We start from the raw sequence: 21,873 nt of genomic DNA on the forward strand, positions 1-21,873 counted from the left end.
TTCTTTCTTGGTCTACAGAATCTGGCAATGTGACCTGGTTTGTTGCAATGATAGCAGACCAATCCAGGTGCTCTCCAAGGTCCATTATTCATGTTGTCATTCTTCCTCCTGCATGTTGCAGTAGTGTGACAATGACCATGATAGACCATACAGTTTTCTCTCCATCTAGTTGCCACTTGATGGACACCGCTTCTTGGCTGATGATTGAAGACATTAAACTGGTTGTGATTCTGGTTCACAAAAGGTTTAGGACCAACTCCTTGGGTCCTTTGAGGATATCTTCTAGTGTTATTCATAACAGACTTGCATTTAGATGCTCTATGCCCAAACTTGTTGCATGCATAATAGTTACCATTGAATCTATAGGATCTTGGCTTATCATTTAGGAAATAAGGAAAATTATTGTAAGCCTTATTCCTACACACATTGGCAGTATGTCCTTCTTTAAGACAATTAAAGAAAATAGGTTTAAACTTTTGCTTACCTTTATCCTTTGATGCCGGTTGTTTCTTTGATGCTCTAGTACTTGTACTAGAGGTCTCATGACCGAAATAACCAAGTCCATCAGTATTCTTGACAGGTTTGGCAGATTCAAGCTTTTGCTCGAGCTTGACAATACTCTTGTTAAACTTAGCAAGTATTTCCTTTGACTTAGAGAGTTCTTTGGAAATAGTAGCATTTGTTTCCATTAGGTTTTCATTCTCAAAGATGGCAATGTTCAGTTATCCTTGCATGTCTTCCTTTTCCACTTTGCTCGTATGGAGTTGAGCAGTTAGGGCACTGATCTCTTGCTTTAGCTTGGAGTTTTCATGATTCTTGTCTTTGACGAGATCTTTAGCTTTCCTCCAATTCTCAAGTTCTTGGCACATTTGAATAGTCAGTCCTTCCAATTCTTTTCTCAGGTTGGAATTGGATTCATTTAGCTTTTCTACTTCTTGAATCAGGGCTTCCATGTTTGCTTCATCAGAGGAACTATTTTTAGATAGCTCCATTAGCTTTTCTGCATGTTCTCTCCTTTTTTCTTGAGATGCCTTGTATTTGACCATAAGATCATCATAGGCTTGCTCAGACTGAGTGAGCTGATGAGTAAGTTCCCTCAATGTGTATTCTCCCATATCTCTTTCCAAGTGGTTAAACTTATAGAAAGGTTGGCTCTAATACCAATTGATGAATACTAAGACAAGGGGGTGAATTAGTATGCCAAAAAACTTTGCACTTAAACACTTTGCAAGACTAACAGTAAACCAGTAAAACAATTTAGCAAACAAACTGGTTAACACACATGCAAACCAAATAGCTAATAATGCATTCACCCATAGAAGCACAAACACCATAACACAAGAGATTTTGATGTGGAAACCCAAATGGGAAAAACCACGATGAGTTGGAACTCACAAGTAACTATCTATAGAATAGGAACCAGACTGGTTAAGGTCAGACCGGTTAAGGTCTTACAATGTTCTTTACTAGAATAGATCCTATTAGGAATCTCAATCTCTGTTAGGAGATAAGTTTGATTAAAGACTACTTTGCTAGAGGATTTTAGATCCATAGATGTGAACCACCTTGTTAGAGTATTTACAAAAGGCTTTTGGGCCTACTCGCTTAAGGGCTACAGACTTGTTAAAGATGTGAGTAATCAAAAAGTGATTCATCTAGCTAATAGCATAGACTGCTTGGTTAGATCCTTGATAGCTTGTTCCTAATGAATTCCAACATTACTTCAGTCTTCTACACATTCATTCTCTCTCTAACTCCTCAACCACCTTAAACCCTAGCCGCAATATCAACTATCGCAACAACAACATTATCAACAACCTAAAACCCTAGACATGATATCCTTATAAAGGAATCTGATTTCATGTTGGTCCAATAGGATTACATTAGAATTTCCTAGGTTCAATGCATCTAGACATATCTGGTAACACGACACAAAAAGCACCGCTAAAGTGTCGACACCATCAAATAATCGGTGGATGGTAACTCATCACAAAATTTCGGTTGGTAACTCATCACAGAGTATTACCGGTTCATACAAAATACCGGTTCAAGCAAAATGCCAATTGCCGGTTTGACAAAATGAAGACTGGAAAATAAGTGTTCTGTCACTTTAAACCTTCGTATCGCTTGAGATCTTTGAACCGCTTGGGGTCTACATACCGCTTCAGATCAGTAATCACTTTTTGCAAAACACCAATAGTCTAAGGATTATAATGTATCATACAAGTTGTAACATGTATCGGTTGAGCTTTAACTTATACATAAAAATGATCTCAATGCAAGTGTGTGTCCATCAATAACAATCACAACATAATCATCAAAAATACCAACACATGCAACTGAAAAGATTCTATACCTAGTCTTCAGATGCTACTAGTGTTCAAAAACCAAAACAAAGAAAAAAATAAATAAAAAAAGCATAAAAAATACTAAAAAATGAAAAAAGAAGAAAAAGTAACGAAAATCAATTCGTCCATTAGTAAAAACCACTTCATGGCACTATGGGCAAGTACCTTGGTGAAAAGTTGGTTTCAAGCATCAAGGTAAATAAGCTAGATCTAATATCTTGCAGGACAAATGTGACTTTGTCACCCCCTAACCCCCACTCAGTTTCCATATTCCATTAGTGATGTCAGAAATTAATTCGCCTCCAATCCATTATCAACCAGTCCACTCCTGGATCCATAATTATCTTTAAGTTATCTGATGGGCATCTATGTAGGATTTTCTCATTTTGATCACTCACCTCCCCCATGCTCCGCCTCATCCCTTCGCATCTATTCACACCAGAACTAGAATGATTTCTAAATTATCTGCAATTAATAAATTCCGCTCCCCCTTCTATTTCATCTCAACCCACCTCACGAGATGATGAGCTTTTTTCTAAACCGTGAATAAGGATCATCCCATCACACTGAGATTTTGTCCGATCACGTTGAGCTCCCCCCACCAAAAAATCGGAGCTTATCCCATCAAACTGAGCTTCTTCTTGACTTGTGTGTCATCCTAACACCCATCTGTATGAGCTTAACCAAGTCCAAGTAGTCAGACCTACATGTGCATTCGCTTGCATATCCCATAATCTCTATTGTGTAATCAATATTTTCAATTATCTTTGCCCATCGGGATGCATCCTTCCCATGTTCACCATTACCATCTTAGTCATATTTATACTCTTGGCAAGAGATGTCAGTTGGCCATGTGCATGATATTTGCATGGTTTGATCTATTTTTTGTGATTTGCATCTTTGTTTCCCATGACTACTCCTATCTAAGGTTGCCATGATCATGCTATATCTTGGTATGTTTTTGTTTCATGTATACTAGGGCATTCTTTTTGTGGTATGGCATGTTTAAGGGTCTCTCTTGTACAAACCTGCAACACTACATCTACACCATCATGGTGTTTGTGAGGTTGTGTGTAGGAATTACCTATTGTCTGAGAGTCTAGTCCATGCCTTGGATTCTCACAAATCCCGATTCCTATAATCAGTGATTTAGATCATCCTTGGCAGTATCAAAACTAGGTTTTCTATACACATATACATAACAATAAATCACTTTCATTTCACTCACTTCATTTTGCATAACATCGCATCTCACCTTTTTATTTTTATTTTGGAGACCTTAATTTATTTGCTTCTTCCCCTTTCTTTTGTCCTATATCATTGTATTATGGTTGGCTCATTATAAAAATTTGTGCATTTCATAATCATTTTCATAAGTCATCATTATCATTATCATTTTCATGATTGTTCAAATGCATATCATTTTTAGTTAAATTCATTTGCATTTTGCATTCATTTCTCACTTGGTCTTCATTTAAGTTTCACAATGCATTCATTATCATTTAGGTGATATTTTATTAATAGTTACATTCATTTAAATTCATTCTCATATCCATTCTAAGCTGCATGATCCATTTAGTTGTATTATCATTTTAGGAACATTTTGTTGGCTTGATGATGCTTGTAATGATTAAACTTCATCATATGTTGTCATTGATGAAACACATACACACATATGTTCATATTGTCTACCGGTGTGACTTCAAAGTTGTTTATACTACAACCGGTATTCTAGAGATCTATATCCAACCAGTACATAGTGACAACTGGTATATACATGGAGATAACCAGTGGATTTTCATAACTCGACATCAACATGAGGATCCAATAAAGATTATCACAGGAGCATAAAGGATAAATAGTTTATATGTTTAATTCAAACCGGTATTGATTGTTCCGACTAGTATTCATTTATTATGTGATGAGTTATCACAAGTAGTGATGAGTTATCCCTACCAACAAGATTTGGCGGTATTTTTGTGATGAGTTATGATCACTTGACTAGATACACTACACCTAGGTAATTGTGTTATGATTTCTAGAGGCTGACATGAAATCTTAATGTCTATATATTGACATCAAAATGAATTATTTTACATGAGAGAAAGTGATATGTTATGTGTAAAGGAAAAAGTGTTAAGTTGCAGAGTATGTTGGTAAAGAAGTGTTAAGTGCATAGAAGAGGATCTATACAAGCAATTTGTGCTACTACTAGATCACATCACCTATTGTTTTCTAATCACTGTAATAGTCAAATCCCTGAACTGGGTAAGCTCTAACAAGCTTCATTGTTCAAATCCTCTAACCAGGTGATCCATTAGTTTGGATTCAAAAATCCTCCACCGAGGTTACTCTTTATAGGGTACTACCTTTTATAGGGTATAGCTTTTAACTAATCTTTGGGATCTTTAACAGGATTTTCTCCTAGCAGAACATTTTGTAGACCATAACTGGTCAGTTATCTATTATTGTAGATAGTTAACTTGTGAGTCCTAGCTCACCATGGTTTTTACCTATTTGGGTTTTCCACGTATAAAAACTTGTGTTATGGTGGATGTTTTACTTATTGTGGATGTTGTTATGTCATTTTTGATTGCATGCATATTGTTTAACAAACTTGTTAAGTTTATCTACCGGCCAGTGTTTAAAGTAGTACTATTTTTGGTGTCACTGATTCACCCCCCCCTCTTAGTGATTTATAAGTCCATCACATTTACACATTAGGATCATTTTTTATAATTGCTTTTCAATCCATTACATTTTCATTTGGTTAATCATTTTGACATTCAAATCACTATCATTTTAATCATCATTTCAATTGCATATCATCATTAATTCGTTCTGTAATGATCATTTTGCATACATTTCTGATTTAGTCTTCATTTAAGTTATATATTTCATTTAGTTGCACCCATTACCATTAAAGTCATATTTATTAATAGTGGCAATTCATTACAATTAATTCTCATTTAGGTGCATCCATTTAGGTATAAAATTCAATCACATTAATTTAAAATGAACTAAATGATAAAATAGCTTTGATACCAATCGGGTAGACAATTGAGAGGGGGATGAATCAATTGTCTCAAAAACTCACACAACTTAAACTTATTCAGATGTGATATTTAAACGTGAAAGAATAAATCAACAACACATCATAACCACACATAACACCAACATTTTTGACATGGAAAAACTAGTCAAGGGAAAAACCATGGTGGGGATGAACCCACAAAATAGGTATACTATGTTAGAAGTATTACATTGGGGAATGCACACGCCTTCAGGCACACTACCTAGATCTCAATTCTTATACAAACAAACTCAGATCACATCTGAAAATCATGAACTGAGAAATAGCATCTCCTTAATGCATGGTTTAGTCCCATTGAAGCACAAAACAATTTTCTTCTTCACACTTCTTCTCTACCTCTGAAAGATGTATACATTCAAAGAACACACACACTTACCCTCATCCACTTCTATGCTCAAATACAAAGATATTACAATTATTTATACATGACATCAACCTTGGAGAAATCAACAAGGTTGGTTCAATCATCATCACCTAATTACAAAAATAGGATCACACTCAATACAATATATTATGCAGACCAAGAAATGTTGATCAAGATATAGCATAGACCAAAATATTTTCCCTTAAACACATTACACTTCCAAGAATTATGCCTCAATCATTTGTAACATGCTACAAGAATCCATTCTACCAAAAACATGAAGAAAACTAATGCACCAGATAAAAACATCAATTATGAGCTCAACGATCAATGCAGACCACCAACATAAAAGGCACATGATCTAGAAACATCCACTAGCATCATAAATTATGGCCACAACATCCACACCAACACAAATTACTAGAATCACCATCATCATCATACCAAACCTTAGAAACACTAACTGCAATTACTGTCAACCTTACAAAATTACTTGCGAAGCTCTAAACCACGAACCATTTGAATTGAGGATACATGCCAATGTCCCAAACATTCCTCCAAATCCATAGATCAAGATATTACAATGTAGATAAATGCAGATCAAAATAGTGATATGTTTTGTCACCACTAAACAATTAAAAAACCAGCCAAAACACAGATTCCCATAACTCAATCAAATCTTCATGTGGACCTTTGAAAATTGAACTGAATTATCTATAGACAATTCTCTACAAACTATTTGATCCACAAACTTTGATCTTCATCATGTTGAGTACATTGAACAAACTAACTCACTAAACTTCACTATATCACTGTCAGAGAAAGTGAAATATGTTGATATCAATGACAACACATCTCTCAAATATCTCTCAAGCACATATTTGTAGAATAATTCCAACAATCTCCCTCTTTGGCAGTGATTGTTGAACACAAGATGCCACTAAGAAGGGGGGTGAATCAGTGGTTTCCAAACTTAATACTTTTCTATCCTGTGTGTACATCGGTTAATTGAGATAACACAAAACAAACATATCGGTTAGATGGGAGTATGATACAAATGTAATCACACATAAAAGGGACATCACATAACACTTGTTGTATGAGGAAAACCCAAGATGGGAAAAACCTCGGTGAGAAATCCTACTGGAGTCTACTACTCGAATCTAGCCTCACAATGAAACATTCAGTTATAACATTTAGGGCACCAACCCAAGGAGTACCCCTCCTGCTTTAGGGCACCAACCCAAGGAGCACCAACCCCTGCATCAAGCTCCAATTCAGTGATTACAATATCATATAATAAATACAAAAGTAATCTCCCAGTTACAAATGAGTTCTATAACCTCTGCAATCTTTCTTCTTGGCTGCAACCTTACCAACTCAGACTCTGCTTCTTCTTTGCTAGTACACTACTCTCTGCTCACTACTAGTTCACAGCATGCCAGTTACTTCACTTGCTAGTTTAACCACTGCTCTAATCTTCTCTATTTCTTCTCTATAGGATCACTCTTCTCTTGTTCCTTTGTTGGTTACTTCTCTTGCTCACAAGTTCACACCACTATCAGGCTCAATGATAGTTTGTTGGTTGCTTTACCGCTTTCTGGTTCCACTCTTCTCACCGGTTCTCTCTTGAGCACACAATCACTATGATCTTCAATGAACTCTTTGACTAGTTGACTCTTTGTTTCTCTTTCACTCTCTATCCTTCATCACCTAGCCTACAACATCATCAATCATCTTCAGTCATGAGTTGGAATTCTTATACTTGAGTTTTCCTACCATGAACAACATTAAAACTTATAGCTCGCTAGGGTTTCTTCATCGACCTCGAGGTAGACCAAATCCAATTAGATCTTCATCCAGAGATCAATTGCCTGCAATGGATCAATTAGACTTTGCCAATCCTCCTGCATTCAGAACATGTTTGCCCTATTTGGCAAACATTGCACCTTCTTTGGTCTGCACTTGTTAAACACCTATAAAGTGATCATGCAGATAGATTCACCTACCCTGATCAACACTTGGACATTTGGCCTTGATCATGAAGTCATTAGATCAGACCATTGTCCTTTGATTAGTCTTGAGCCACACTCTTATTCTCTTGACCCATGAAACACGCTATCAACATTAATATCAACAAGTCACCACTTACCTCACTAACAATACTTCACCAACCTGTGCATGCATGCCACATAAACTCCACATGACCCCTTTGTTGGCATCCACCTTAGCTAGGTCTTATGTGTTAGTCTAGACAAGATCACCAACCAACCACACAACTAGGTTCATATACTAGTTCAGAGACCCTATCGGTTATACCCTAACCAGTCTGCCTTCAAACTGCTTCTCTTCCAGTGGAGAACCTAAACCATTCAACACACTTTCTGACTTACCTCATGCACATCATCAACAAATGGGAGCCTTTTGCATCTACACTTTGTCAGCTTACCGATTTACATATATCCCTGTAGTATCTTCTGCATGTATACTGGTAAGATTGTTGGCATATGATGAAGCAGTGACAATGTATGTTGTCATTGATGTCAATATATGCTCATGCAGGTGAACCGATATGCATCAGTATGAAGATTCGATGTGGCTATAGTCAACTGGGATGGAGTGGACCGGTGTCGGGGTTCACTAAGTGTGACTACTGGTTGGTAGTCTTTGTTCAGCTCTAGGGTTTCCAGTTTGTCTTATGCAAGGAAACCAATGATGTTTTGTGAATGATAAGGATAAGGATCAAGATACCATGCTGGTTATGTGCTTGTGAAGGATTTCCTTGAGGATCTTGCATGTGAAGATCGAATGCATTGAATTCCTACCTCAGGAATGCATGATATTCTGAGCAGTGTGTGAAGTGCACGTGTGATGGGTTACTGATTTCTAGATGTGGTGAAGATTGGATGATGCAAAATGACTTGAGATATGTTTTAGATCATTTTATTCTATGCAATCAGTTTAACGATCAGGATTGGATCGCTTGTAATTTGTAAACCTAAAATGTTTAGGGTTTAGGGTTTATGCTACCAACCTAATTGTTGTCTATAAGGTCAATGATGTTTGTTATTGTTTGTGTTGACAAAAGATGTTTTTTGTGTCTACATTTTGAGATACTTGCCAAACTAGAGTGTGGAATCTGTAGAGTGTGATTGCAGAGGAGAGGAGTTGAAAAGGATCCGCCTTAGCAAGTAGTGTTGTTATCAGATCAGAGCTTTACCTATTGACTTCTAACCATTTCAACATAAGGAAAATCCCTTGACCAGGTAGCTTTAACAAGCTTGTTGCAAGTCCTCTAACCAAGTGACTCAAGTTCATTTAGTTCTTTAAATCCTCTAGCGAGGTAACCTTTAACAAGGTTTATAGCCATCCCTTAACTGGGTGGTCCCTAACAGGATTGGTTCCTAACATACCCTTATTGTAAAGTCTTTAACTGGACTAGGCTCCTAACAGAGCGGACTTCGAAAGAGTTCAAAACAAGCTTGTGGGTATTCATCCCCACTATGGTTTTTCCCATTTGGGTTTCCATGTGAAAAATCTTTGTGTTATGGGTTGTGAGTTTTCATGTGATGTGTTAGCACACATTTTTAACAAAGCATTTTGTGCTATATGGAGGCCTTTTTCTTATCATATGAGCATTTACTGTTGGTTTGCATGTGCAAGAATCTTATTAGCATGAGTAAAGTTCTCTAGGAATCAATTGTGTCAGGAATGTCAAGGTATCACTTGGACACACTAAGGGCATGCACTAAGTATAGATTGCACAAGGAACCCAGTATGGAAGCATTTAATCAACAGAGAAGTCATTATGGTATAATCTAAGATTGTTTTCTAATATTTATCAGACACTATGGAATAGTTGGGATCAATAATCTTCAAGGTGGATGGCTCATTTGTTCAAAATTATAAAATTTCAAATATCGGCATAAGTAGTTCTGATGAAATAGCACTGGCAAGCAAAAGAAGGACTATTGGCATAACATATACCGATAAATCAGAGGGTGGATTCATGGAGGCACTTAAATAATTTTCAGCATGGTGCACACTCATGGAAAAGACACACCACTGGGATAGCTTGTTCTGATGAGGCAGAAGGAGGTTGTTTGTTATCGACATGTATTAGCTTATCGAAAAAGTGTAAAAATTGCTATACCCATAACCTATGAGGCTATCAGTGTAAATTGTAACGATGAGGCAATATAGATCATGGACTTATAGCATCGGGACATCAGAAATAGAAATAAAAATCTATCTCAATACTCAATGACTGAAGGGAACCGAAGGTAGGCCCATCGGATAAAAACACCATATCGAAGTTCTGCAAAAATAGTTATCCCGATCCCTGATGAATTGGAGAATCGAAGGGCAGAACTATCGGTATTACCTATACCGATAAAACAAACTCAGAGGTATAAAGCATAAAGGTGCATCAAAGACTCATCGAGAATTTAGGAGGAATAGAAAAAGGCTATTCCGACCCTCGATGAAAATAGAAGCGCCTGCGGGGATATCGGTGTAAATTATACCGATAAAGTAAGCATTTAGTGAGGATTGATTCGGACATCGGAAGAAGAACTTTTCTGCTATGCCGAAACCCAATAGGACCGTTAAGGTGAATGGTGAGTTTTAAGGAGTTCTTCGGGGTGAGTTATGTCGATAACACGGTGGTCTTAGTCAAAATACGGATTGGTATATTGAGATCATCAGGGCATCAGAGGGACATAAAATGAAATATGCCAATACCCGATGGGTTAAGTAAAAGAGAACTGAAGGCGAAGGCATCAGGGAGTGTTATGCCGATGGAGTTTTAAAACAAGAAGCAAAGCCAAGACTGAAGGAGTGCCCATCGGGACAGGAGAAAAATTGCTATCTCGAGACCCGATAAGTCGGTTGGGATAGCTTGTGCCAATCAGAAGGTGAAAAGTGGTAAAGTCATAACAAACGGCACCAAACAATTGAATCATCGAGAAAAGTATCACCAATTAGCCATTGGAGGTCTTGATGTGAAAAATTGACAAAATGGCTTCCATTTAATGCATCCATTGAGTAGGTCCATTGCCACACGAAGCAGATCCATCAAGATTGTAGTAATTAAGTACAAGATTGGACTCCTTGGGATATATAGCCAGTGTTGCATAACAACATTTCACACAAAGTTATTACAAAAAGATATCAGGTGTTTATTGAGAAATATTCTGACCCGCTGAGCATAGAGTAAAGAAATTTGCAGAGATGGAAAGATCAAGCTCAAAAGGGAAGTGAAAGGTTGTTGAAGTATCCAGTACCACAACAAAAAAATCAAAGGGTGAAGTTAGTGAGGCTCAAAGAAAATTAAATCAAGATATGATAGATTGGATGGGCTCTTCAGGAGCTAGGTCACGTAGAGCTAAGGTAAATGTTCCTATTCATGACTAGTTGGAGGACAGATACAGAGAAATTGGAGATGTACTCACAACAGTGCGTGGGCACGAGATGTTTCTTTTTCATTACCTCTGCAGGGATGAGCCTATGCCAATTTCAAACCCATGGAGTAGCAATTTAGGTAAACTCATTGTACCTAATGTCTTTGTAAATATTCATTTATTGAAGCTCCTAGTAAGTCATTATGATGCAAACAAATGATGCATTTTGTTGCTCGACGGGACTGCTTTAGTTCACTTTGCAGTAGCCACAATTCAAGAAGTTTTTGTAGTAGATCTGGAGGCAAATGTGCCCTTATCATTTGTGGATTTGGAAGAGGAATACAAAAAAATGGATACTACATACTAGGGTTGGAACCTCTCTATCCACAAAGCAGAGAAGGGGAGGCTAACAAAGGAAGATGGTCCTCCTTATGTTATGACTATTTTCAAGAAATATCTACAGTATAAATATATGGCTTGTGGCCAGGTTGGAGGAGTTGAAGCTCCTGATGTGGCAAACATAGGACCACTAGTTTTAGCAGTAGATATCTAGAGACATGAGCCTAGAGCTTTTGATTTTGCTTCATACCTAGTGGATAGAATTCATGAAGGCTTCATGAACTTGAAAGATAATCCAGACAAGCATCTCAAACATTATTTGTTGTTAATGCATATTATTTTATTTTATGCGAGATTTAGGGGATTACCGTGAGAAGGTTTGAATGTAAATATAGTAGGGAAGAATGGACAGGATCAACCAGTGCAGTTGTGGGTTTCTCTCTAGGATTATAGATATGTAAATTCTCATTACCTCAAATTTGAGGAATTCTTTGTTAAGCCAATTTTCTTGCTCTTTGGTGAGCCTCTGCATGGATCATTTTCTGAGGATGTCAAGAAGTTTCTTAGGCCTCACAAGCATAAAAATCCAATGGTTAATCAAAATTGGGGTGATTGGTACTCATGCCAAAACTTCACTTATGTTTGGTGCTATGGATTTGAAGGTTATCCCTATGTGCTGCCAAAACCTGCACCAGACAGGATTGCTTTTTTGGAAATTGTACAGCAATTAAGTGTCTCTAATGTAAATCATTTTGGAGATACACACAAGCAATTCTTCCTCCCTCGTACACTTCATTTCCAGGATTTTAAAATTGTATCTACCAAAGCATATGAGGTTATTGATAGGAAGCTGGTGGGTTGTACCAACATATGTCTAGAACACATTATGATCTTGAGGGTTACATCCACTAGCAGGAAGAGATAGGAGTTGGGAGATTACTTTCATCAAGAGGATGAGTTTGAAGACATGTGCAAAAATAAGGAAGTGGGGGAGCTTGTAGAGGTTATGGAGACCTTGGAGAAGAAATTGGAGGAAAGGAGACAGAGGATGGAAAACATGGAGGGAGACCCAGCTCAAAGTGATTCAGGGGAGAATAGTGTAGTTTCCTAGCTTTGTGCACCTGAGAAGGAGAAGGAAACAAAATCATAGGATAGCTCCTCCTTGTGCTAAAAAGAGAAACAAATGAGAGGATGAGAAAGCACACTTCATTTGTTTCAGATGATCAATTCATCAAGTCTAAAGAATTTAAATCATTCTTATACCACTTCAAAGGGAAGAAGCTGAGGGAAGCAATGCCAAATATCACACCAGAGAATGAGGAGGAAATGTTGCAGAAGCTTAAAGCTAATATTGATGCAGGAATAGAGTCAATGACTCCTTAGAGAGGAAGGGAGTTGCTAGTGGAAGTAGGTATTATTCTTTTCCTTGGATGGGATTTGAGTGCATCATTCATTTTTGACAGCTTAATACATGCAGACAATAAGGACTTCAAGTTGAATGTCCAAGGGATTAATGATATATTCAATGGATCGAGGTATGATCCTGATGAACAAGCAATATTGTTATGGGCATTGTACCCCCCAAATAAAAGGCCAAAAATCATAGATGTGGACAAAGCCTTTGGTCACATGATGACCTTGAAAGTTGGAGAGGTAGAACCTATGGTCACTGCTGACATAGGTATTAATATCTCAAAATTCAATAAGGCTCAAATGAAACATGAGATAGAAGAGAAGAATAAATATAAGGCCTTATATGAGGAAAGTTTTAAAAGAAGTGGGCACCCGATCCCTCAAATTACTAATTCAGGAGGCCACTAGAAGAAGAAATTTAAAAAATTAGCTTATGAGCACACTAAGTTGAAGACAAAGATGAAGAGCATTAGGGTTGATACTGCTTGTGTATTAATGAGTAAAAGATACAACAATATGGAGAAGGTGTTGGACGGATTCTGGGAAGTATATCAGAGGAACATGGACAATATGGTTTCAAACACCAGAATTTGAAATAGACTTAACCTGTTGTTACAAGATGCATCTACCAGGGAAAAGGTAAAGAAGAAGGTTCAGGGTTTGTTCATCACACATGGTGAATACACAAAGGAATTGAAATCTAAATTTGACGAGTGCCAGCAAATTGTTCAGCATGGGGTTCCCTATTTGGTAGACGATGCAGGTGTAATTAAGGATAAGACCATATGGCTTTCTGAGTGCAAGTATTTACTTAGTGCAGCCCAAGCCATTGCCAAAACAGATATTCTTGATATGAACGACATGGCCAACCAATTTGAGAACTTTTACATGATGGATAACACAGCCAAGGATGTGATATTTAATGCTACAACCTACAAAGATGTAGATATTTGCGGCATATCTAGAACTGTGGGTAGCGGCTAGACCAAAAGTCTTAGTTCATTGATTAGTTTTTGTAATGTAATTGATGTTTTAGTTAGGCTATTTGGTTATTGTTCAGTTAGTTGTTTGGGATAATGAAAGGATGTGTCCTTTCATTCGTATCTCTTAGTATATGTATTTATAATGAGTCATTTTGTATGAAAAGGGTGTAGACACCTAAAAATGTCTCATTGATCATGTACTAATTATTCCTCTAATTGATTATATAATTCTCTAATTATTTAATTAAGTTAATTAATCTTATTCTTCTAATTTCATATTTCCCCATAATCTTACTAATTGTTCTATTTTCTTATTCTATCATCATTTGATCATTTTAATCATTTCCTAATATTAATTAGATATTTATTATTTAATTAATTGTGATTTATCCCCGAATTTAAATAATCTTTATTATTTAAATGAATTACTAATTATTCAATTTCTATCTCTAATCATCATTCAATCATTAACCCTCTTCTAAATATTAATTTAATATTTATTACTTAATTAATTATGATTTAATCCTTTAAATTAAATAATCTTTATTATTTAATTAAATTCCATTTCTACATAATTAAATAGTTTCCTTAAATTATTTAATTAACTAATTAATTCTTCCATTTTCAAATCCCCAAATTGTAATTTCATTTAATTTCATATTCTTCAAATTTCTTCCAAATTCAATAACGTGTGCATGATTTCAAAAACCAAATTGAAAATCAAAGTTAAGCTCTAAATATATTCAAATACTAAATTGAATTAATAAATTCAATTATTTGAATTAAATATCATGCAAAGATTAAACTGAAAATCTAAATCTAAAGGCAAGCACATGCTAAATTAATTAATTAAATCATTTATCTCTTCAACTTCTATTTCCATCTTTCAGTTAGCTTTTTCTAAATTAAGCTCTTTGTGTCATCTTCTTTATTTTCACCAATTATTCTTTTTCTTCCCTCAATCAGCATTTTCTCAATTAGTTAACTCAATTAATCTATTCAATCTATTGAGTTTCACTCCTACAATCAGCAGTTCAACTATCAATTTTCATTTGAGCTCACCTAAGTTCCACCTCTTGATCAATTTGTTCCACCTTTCAATCAATCTTCTCCAATTTTCTATAAATTGAGCATCCAATCTCCATTTTCAATAATCACGAACTTCAAATCTTTGTGTCACTTGCAGGTTACCAGCGCAATATCTGAGAGACATCATACCACAGAGAGGAGAAGAGAAATGGATGCAATACGCGAATTTGGGATAGGGAGTTTTGATTTCATTTGATTATTTTAATTCCTATTTGCTAGATTGTGTTATTTCATTGTCTGTTTGTTATGATTCTTTGATTAGATAGGGATTCATGATTTCCCTTTTGCTTCTAATTGATTACTTGTTTTTAAGATGAATTTTACATGTACACATTTTGGTGAACCCGACATGAAGTAACAACAATTTAACCTTCTTTATTTTTCCGTGTGATTTTTGCAGATTGTGTGGATTTTTTATTTTTTTTGCAGGTTGCATGAATTTCAAGAAATTTTTTTTCCATCACACAATTAAGCATTCATCGTGATGCAATCACATAGATAGAATCATGTATTTGACCCTTCAGGGTCATGCATTCATTCTGATATGGTCACGCAATCGCCCTATCCAGATTGCACAATCGCCCTTTCTGGATCACGCATTCGCAGGAAGCTTTGTTGTTTAATTTTTTCTTCCATCTCTTATTTGTTCTGTTTAATTCTACCTCAAATTTGGTTAATCTAGGATCAAATTTCTTTTTATTTTATGATTTTATTAATACAGTTTATGGCAAGAAAAGTACAGTTCAGAATTTTAGGTGCAAGAAGGATGAAACAACAAAGAAGAGAAGCCAAACGCTATCAAAAGGCTCTGTAGGTAGAAAATTTGATATAGGATTCAGAAGAACAACTGGCCTTAGACTGATATAATAGCCTAGTTCTTTCTTATACAATTAAATATGATCTAATCAATATTGAATGGATGATGAGGGATTTGGCTAGGGCTTCACAATTAGCTTTGAGGTTCCTGATCGAGTTTAGTTTTCTTATTTTTTTTAGTTTTTAACTTTTGTTGTAGTTTGCCTTCTATCACGCAATCGACCAGATATCATCAAGCATTCAGTCTATCAGATTTACGCATTCACTTTGTTAGATTCATGCATTCAGTCTGTAAGTATCATGCAATCGCACAGGTAGAATTACTCATTTGCCTTTGTCAAGTTTTGAGTTTCTATTTTCTATTAGTTTGGTTTTACTACTAATCTTCTATTTATAGCTTGTGGTGGATTTGCAGAAAGGATTAGATTAGTATTTTTGCATGCACACTTCACACTTCATTTTTAGTGCTTAAAAATCAATAACAGTTAAAATTGACATGCATGGATAATCTCACACTTTGTTGTTGGTGCTTAAAATGAACATGGGTTAAAATGGACATGCATGGATAATCTCACACTTTGTTGTTGGTGCTTAAAATAAACATGGGCTCAAATTGACATGCATGTATCTCACACTTGATTTTTGGTGCTTAAAATGAACAAATGGTTAAAATTGACATGTATGCCTTCATACTTGGATTTGGTGTTTAAAATAGACATGCACATGCATATCTAACACCTAAATTTGGGCTATAAAATGAAAGTGAATTAGGCTACATTAGATTAAATCATTTTTCATTTTCTTAAGGTAAAAAACTTTTTATTGTGTCTGGGATGGACCTACTATTGCACTAACTAACTTTCCACCCGCCTTCGGGGTCTTGGGAGAAAGAAGGAAGGTGACAACTGATAACTCAATGATGAACAGATAGTACCAAACCAGTACTGAGAGGGGGGGGTGAATCAGTACAGACAAAAATGCAATCCAAAACTGGTTTGTCAGCAAAAACTATGCTTTGATAGACAAACAGTAACATCGGTCTTAAATAGAGTACAACTGGCAAAACCCAGAATAACTAAAACAAACATAAACTAGTTGACACTTATCTTTTCATACAATCTAATACTTCATTTCCATTTCACCCTAGTGCATGAATAGGTAATCTATCATCAAAGATATATAAATAGCTAGATTAAAATGATTTATCTTCAGACACAAATCACTTAAACCATCACATGAATAACACCACACATGACACACAGATTTTTCACGTGGAAACCCAACTGGGAAAAACCACAGTGGGGATGAATACCCACAAGCTATTTTTGAATTCTTTAGAAGTCTGCTCTATTAGGAGCCTTGTCTGGTTAAAGATTGATACAATAGGTTCTATTAGGAACTGATCCTATTAGGGATCACCCAGTTAAGGGATGGCTAGAATACCCGGTTAAGGGTTAAACCTTGTTAAAGGTTACCTTGTTAGAGGATTTCAAGAACTCAATGGTTTTGAGTCACCGTGTTAAAGGATTTACAGTAAGCCGGTTAAAGCTACCTTGTTAAGGGATTTCCCAACTATTGAAGTGGTTAGAGATCAACATGTATTACAATGACCTAGTAACAACACTCAATGCTAATGCAGATCCACTTTAGCTCCTCTTCACCTTCTGCACTTACACTCTACAGGTATCACTTCTCTCTTTTGGTCTGGCAAGAATCACGTATCTCTTCACTTGGATAATCACACACAACTTTTTCCAACAACCTCAGAAAGAAACAAAACATCGACCTTATAGGAAATAGATAGGTTAGTAGCATAAACCCTAAACCCTAAACCTGTTAGGTTGAGCAATTCAAATGGTTCAATCCTGACCGTTGAGCACGTCGCATTAAATGCAACAATCTTGAACCAATCTTAAGACATTCTCCATCATTCATTTTCCACCAATTTCATGGCGGCTGATAACCCATCACCTGTTATCACCATTTATAGACTTCGCACATTCCCAAGGTAGATAGGGACAATCTCCTTCATGCAAGATCCTTCACGTGCACAAGGTTGTCGTGGCAAGATGATCTATTCTTCATTATAATGCTAACTCATCACACAAAGTCACTGATTGAGTCACACAGGTTTGAGGCACTTCAACCAGAAACCTTGAAGTTGAGACTGCCAACCGGTAGTCATACAAAGCTTCCATGTACCGGTTCCCATAACCACATGCCAGTTCACCTTGAACAAACACACCACTTCACTTTGGTACATATACCGGTTCTTGGTAACATACCAATTCTCTCTTCTTCAGCATATTGACATCAATGACAACATATAATGTCATCATGTCCTCATACTGGTTCACATAATGTCAACAATGTCCCCCTTTGGCATTGATGGCAATATACAAAGATATCTCTCCGCTTCACATCTTCTCCCTTAGTTTCTATAGATATCTTCTCTTCTTTCTTCTCCCCTTTTGAAAACAATGCCAAAGTGGGGGCACAAGCTTCCCTGTTCCATTATGCAGCTCCCCCTGAGGAGTAGCATCCTTCAACACATCAATCCTGAAGAAAAATTTGACTATGCAATACTTGACTGATGTGGAGCATATACCTTTAGTTTACCTCCTGAAGGGGCAACACTCCTAATTTGCCTCTTAAGTATATAAATATAGCCTTTGGGAGAGGCTTGGTGAATATGTCTGCTAACTACTCCTTACTGGAAACATGTTCTAGTGCAATCTCTTTGTTCTGAACCTTTTCCCTCAAGAAATGATACTTAAGCTCAAAGTGCTTGGTTCTAGAATGTAAAACTGGATTCTTGGAGATGTTAATTGCACTAGTATTGTCACGAAATATACTTACTGGTTCAGATATAGGAACTTTGAAGACATTTAATACATGCTTCATTCAAATTGTCCGAGTGTAGTTCATGAAAGCTGCAACATACTCTACTTTTGCTGTATACTGAGAGATACAACTCTGCTTCTTACTCATCCATGAGACTAATCTACAACCGAGAAAGAATGCACCACTGGTTGTGCTCTTCCAGTCATCCACATTACCTGCCCAATCAGCATCTGTGAATACTTTCAGGTTGAAATCCTTGCTATATGGATACCACAATCCATAATCAATAGTTCCCTTCAGATACCTAAGAATCCGCTTGACTGCAACCAAATGGGATTCTCTTGGACTTTTCTGGAACCTTGCAGTAATGCCAACTACATGTGCAACATCTGGTCTGCTATGCACTACATAATGCAACTTACCAATCATTGATCGGTATTCCTTCTCATCAACCAATGCTGAGTCATCCTCCTTGGATAGTTTACAATCGATCACCATCGGTGTACCAACCGGTTCGCTATCTTTTATGCCAAAGTTCTTTAACACCTCTTTGACATACTTGGACTGAGTGATAAAGATTCTATCTTTCATCTGCTGAATCTGCAATCCAATGAAGAACTTAATCTCCCCTATGAGTGACATCTCAAACTCTTTCTTCATCTCATTTGCAAACTCATGACTCATCTTTTCATCTCCACCAAAGATAATGTCATCAACAAATACCTCATAGATCAGGATCTGATCTCCTTCAAATTTCAAGTAGATATTGCTATCTTTGCTTGTTCTCTCAAATCCAATCTTTAGTAGATGGGAGTGCTGGCATTCATACCATGCTCTAGGTGCCTGCTTTAGACCATATAAGGCTTTATGTAGCCTACACACCATGTCACTGTCTTCAAATAGGGCAAACCCATCTGGTTCCTCTATATACACCTCCTCTTCAAGTACACCATTTAGGAATGCAGATTTTACATCCATTTGATATACTTTGAATCCTTTAAAAGCTGCATATGCAAGAAGCATACAAACTCCTTCCAATTTGGCTATAGGAGCAAAGGTTTCTCCATAGTCTTCTCCTTGTTCTTGAGCATATCCTTTACACACCAATCTGGCTTTGTTTGTAATCACTGTGCCATCCTCATTCAACTTATTTCTAAAAACCCATTTGGTACCTGTAATACGCTAAAAATGGTCATCTAAACCATGGGCCCCTAATCTTGACAACATCACCAAGGTCCTAACCAAAAGGCAATTAAATCAATCTTGAGCACATAATTAATTCTTTAATTATCAAATATCACATGGAAATATAAATTACCCAATATTAATTAAATATTTATTGAATTAATTGAATCATTCCAAGAATATTCATTTTGATTGATTATCCTATTTTAATCTATTAAATATCATTGCATATTTAATTAATTAATAAATTTGCCATTCAATCATGCAAAAAATAATTAATTTGCTACAAAAAGAAGAATTTATTACAAAACAAAGAATTGAATTGAGAGAGAAATCAAACTTGAGATATTATTTCTTTTTTTTCTAAATTGAAAACTTGAAATCAAAAAAGCAATTAATTGAACTATTAATTATTCTCTTAAATTGGAACTCAAAGCTTTTCAGAAAAAGAAGTTCAATTGCATTAAAAAGACTCTTTTCTTGATTAAATTGAAGAATTATCTATTTTTATCACGAATGCATGGAATTGATTTATTATTGTTTTCCAATGCAACTTGGACTTCTAATTCGAATGCATTTCAATTGAACTATAATTGGAATCTATCTCAAGGTTAACTCAACCTAATTTCTCAATTGTTTCAATTAATCCTAAATTGAACTTTTTCATCATCTCTCTGTAATTCTCTATAAATTCAGTCATTAGCTCTCATTCCAATTCACCCTGGAGATTTTTGAGAATACATCGTTATTATACTAATTTTTCTTTGGAGTCATTGATTGTTTATTATTGTTTTTTTTTAGATTATTTGCATCCATCTTACATCCATATTGCTTGCATCCATTACTGCTTGAAGTGATTTTTTGCTTGAATTATTCATCCATTTTTTACATCCATATAGCTTAATATCATATAGATTAAATCCTTGATCTTGGTGTAGTCTAGTCACTGGTATTGCTTATAACAAATTGAGAGCAATCCTATACTCGCATCTTGTAGAAGGCAATGGGTCGCTTTGCTATGGTTTATTTTTATTGATTATTGATTACTTACCATGCATATAATGACTTAATTGAAGTGTTGTGCTTGCAGTTACAGGTTCACTTTTTCACACACACAATACCAATGACATTTTTATGCTCTAGTATGGGTACCAAAGACCATGTACCATTTCTCTCTATCTGGTCAAGTTCCTCTTCCATTGCCTTGAACTAGTCTTCATCTTTATGTGCCTCTTTGAATGATTTAGGCTCAAATTCAAAGATCATACATGAGTTTTCTTTGACCTTTCTTCTTATAAGGATTCCTGCATCCTTATCTCCTATGATCTGCTTAGGATCATGATTTAGCTTGATATACCGAGGAATGGTCTTGATAGATTCCTCTTGCTTTTCTTCTTCATCCTCATCTCCATCAATATCAGCATCTACATCTACCGGTGTAGGAACACTGTTACTGGTACTTGGTTGACGGACAACTGGTTCCCAAAAGGTTACAACTAGTTCATTTACCACTTGCTTACTATCGGTTTCCTCAGTTTTCTTAGAGGTTTCATCAACTCTTACTTTGATGCTTTTCATAATTCTCTAAGTCCTATTATTGAAACACTTGAGAGCTTTGCTCTTGGTGGAATACCCTAGGAATATTCCACATCAAATTTGCTCTGGTGTTCACTCCTCTTGATGTAACATTTGCTACCAAACACTCTAAAGTAGCTAACCACATGTGTCTTACCGGTCCAATACTCATAAGGAGTTTTATCCTTACCTTTTTTGATGAGTACCCAGTTCATTGTGTACACTACAGTGCTCACCACTTCTCTCCAAAAGGTATGAGCTACCTTTCCTTGAATCAGCATAGTTCTAGCTACTTCAACCAGAGTCTGATTATTCCTCTCTACTAGGACATTCTTCTATGGAGTACGAGGGGCAGACAATTGCCTCTTGATGCCATGTTCCTCATAGTACTTGTTGAATTCACCGGAAGTGAATTACCCTC

This window comes from Cryptomeria japonica, chromosome 1, assembly GCF_030272615.1.
Source record: "Cryptomeria japonica chromosome 1, Sugi_1.0, whole genome shotgun sequence".
Classification (NCBI taxonomy): Eukaryota; Viridiplantae; Streptophyta; class Pinopsida; order Cupressales; family Cupressaceae; genus Cryptomeria; species Cryptomeria japonica.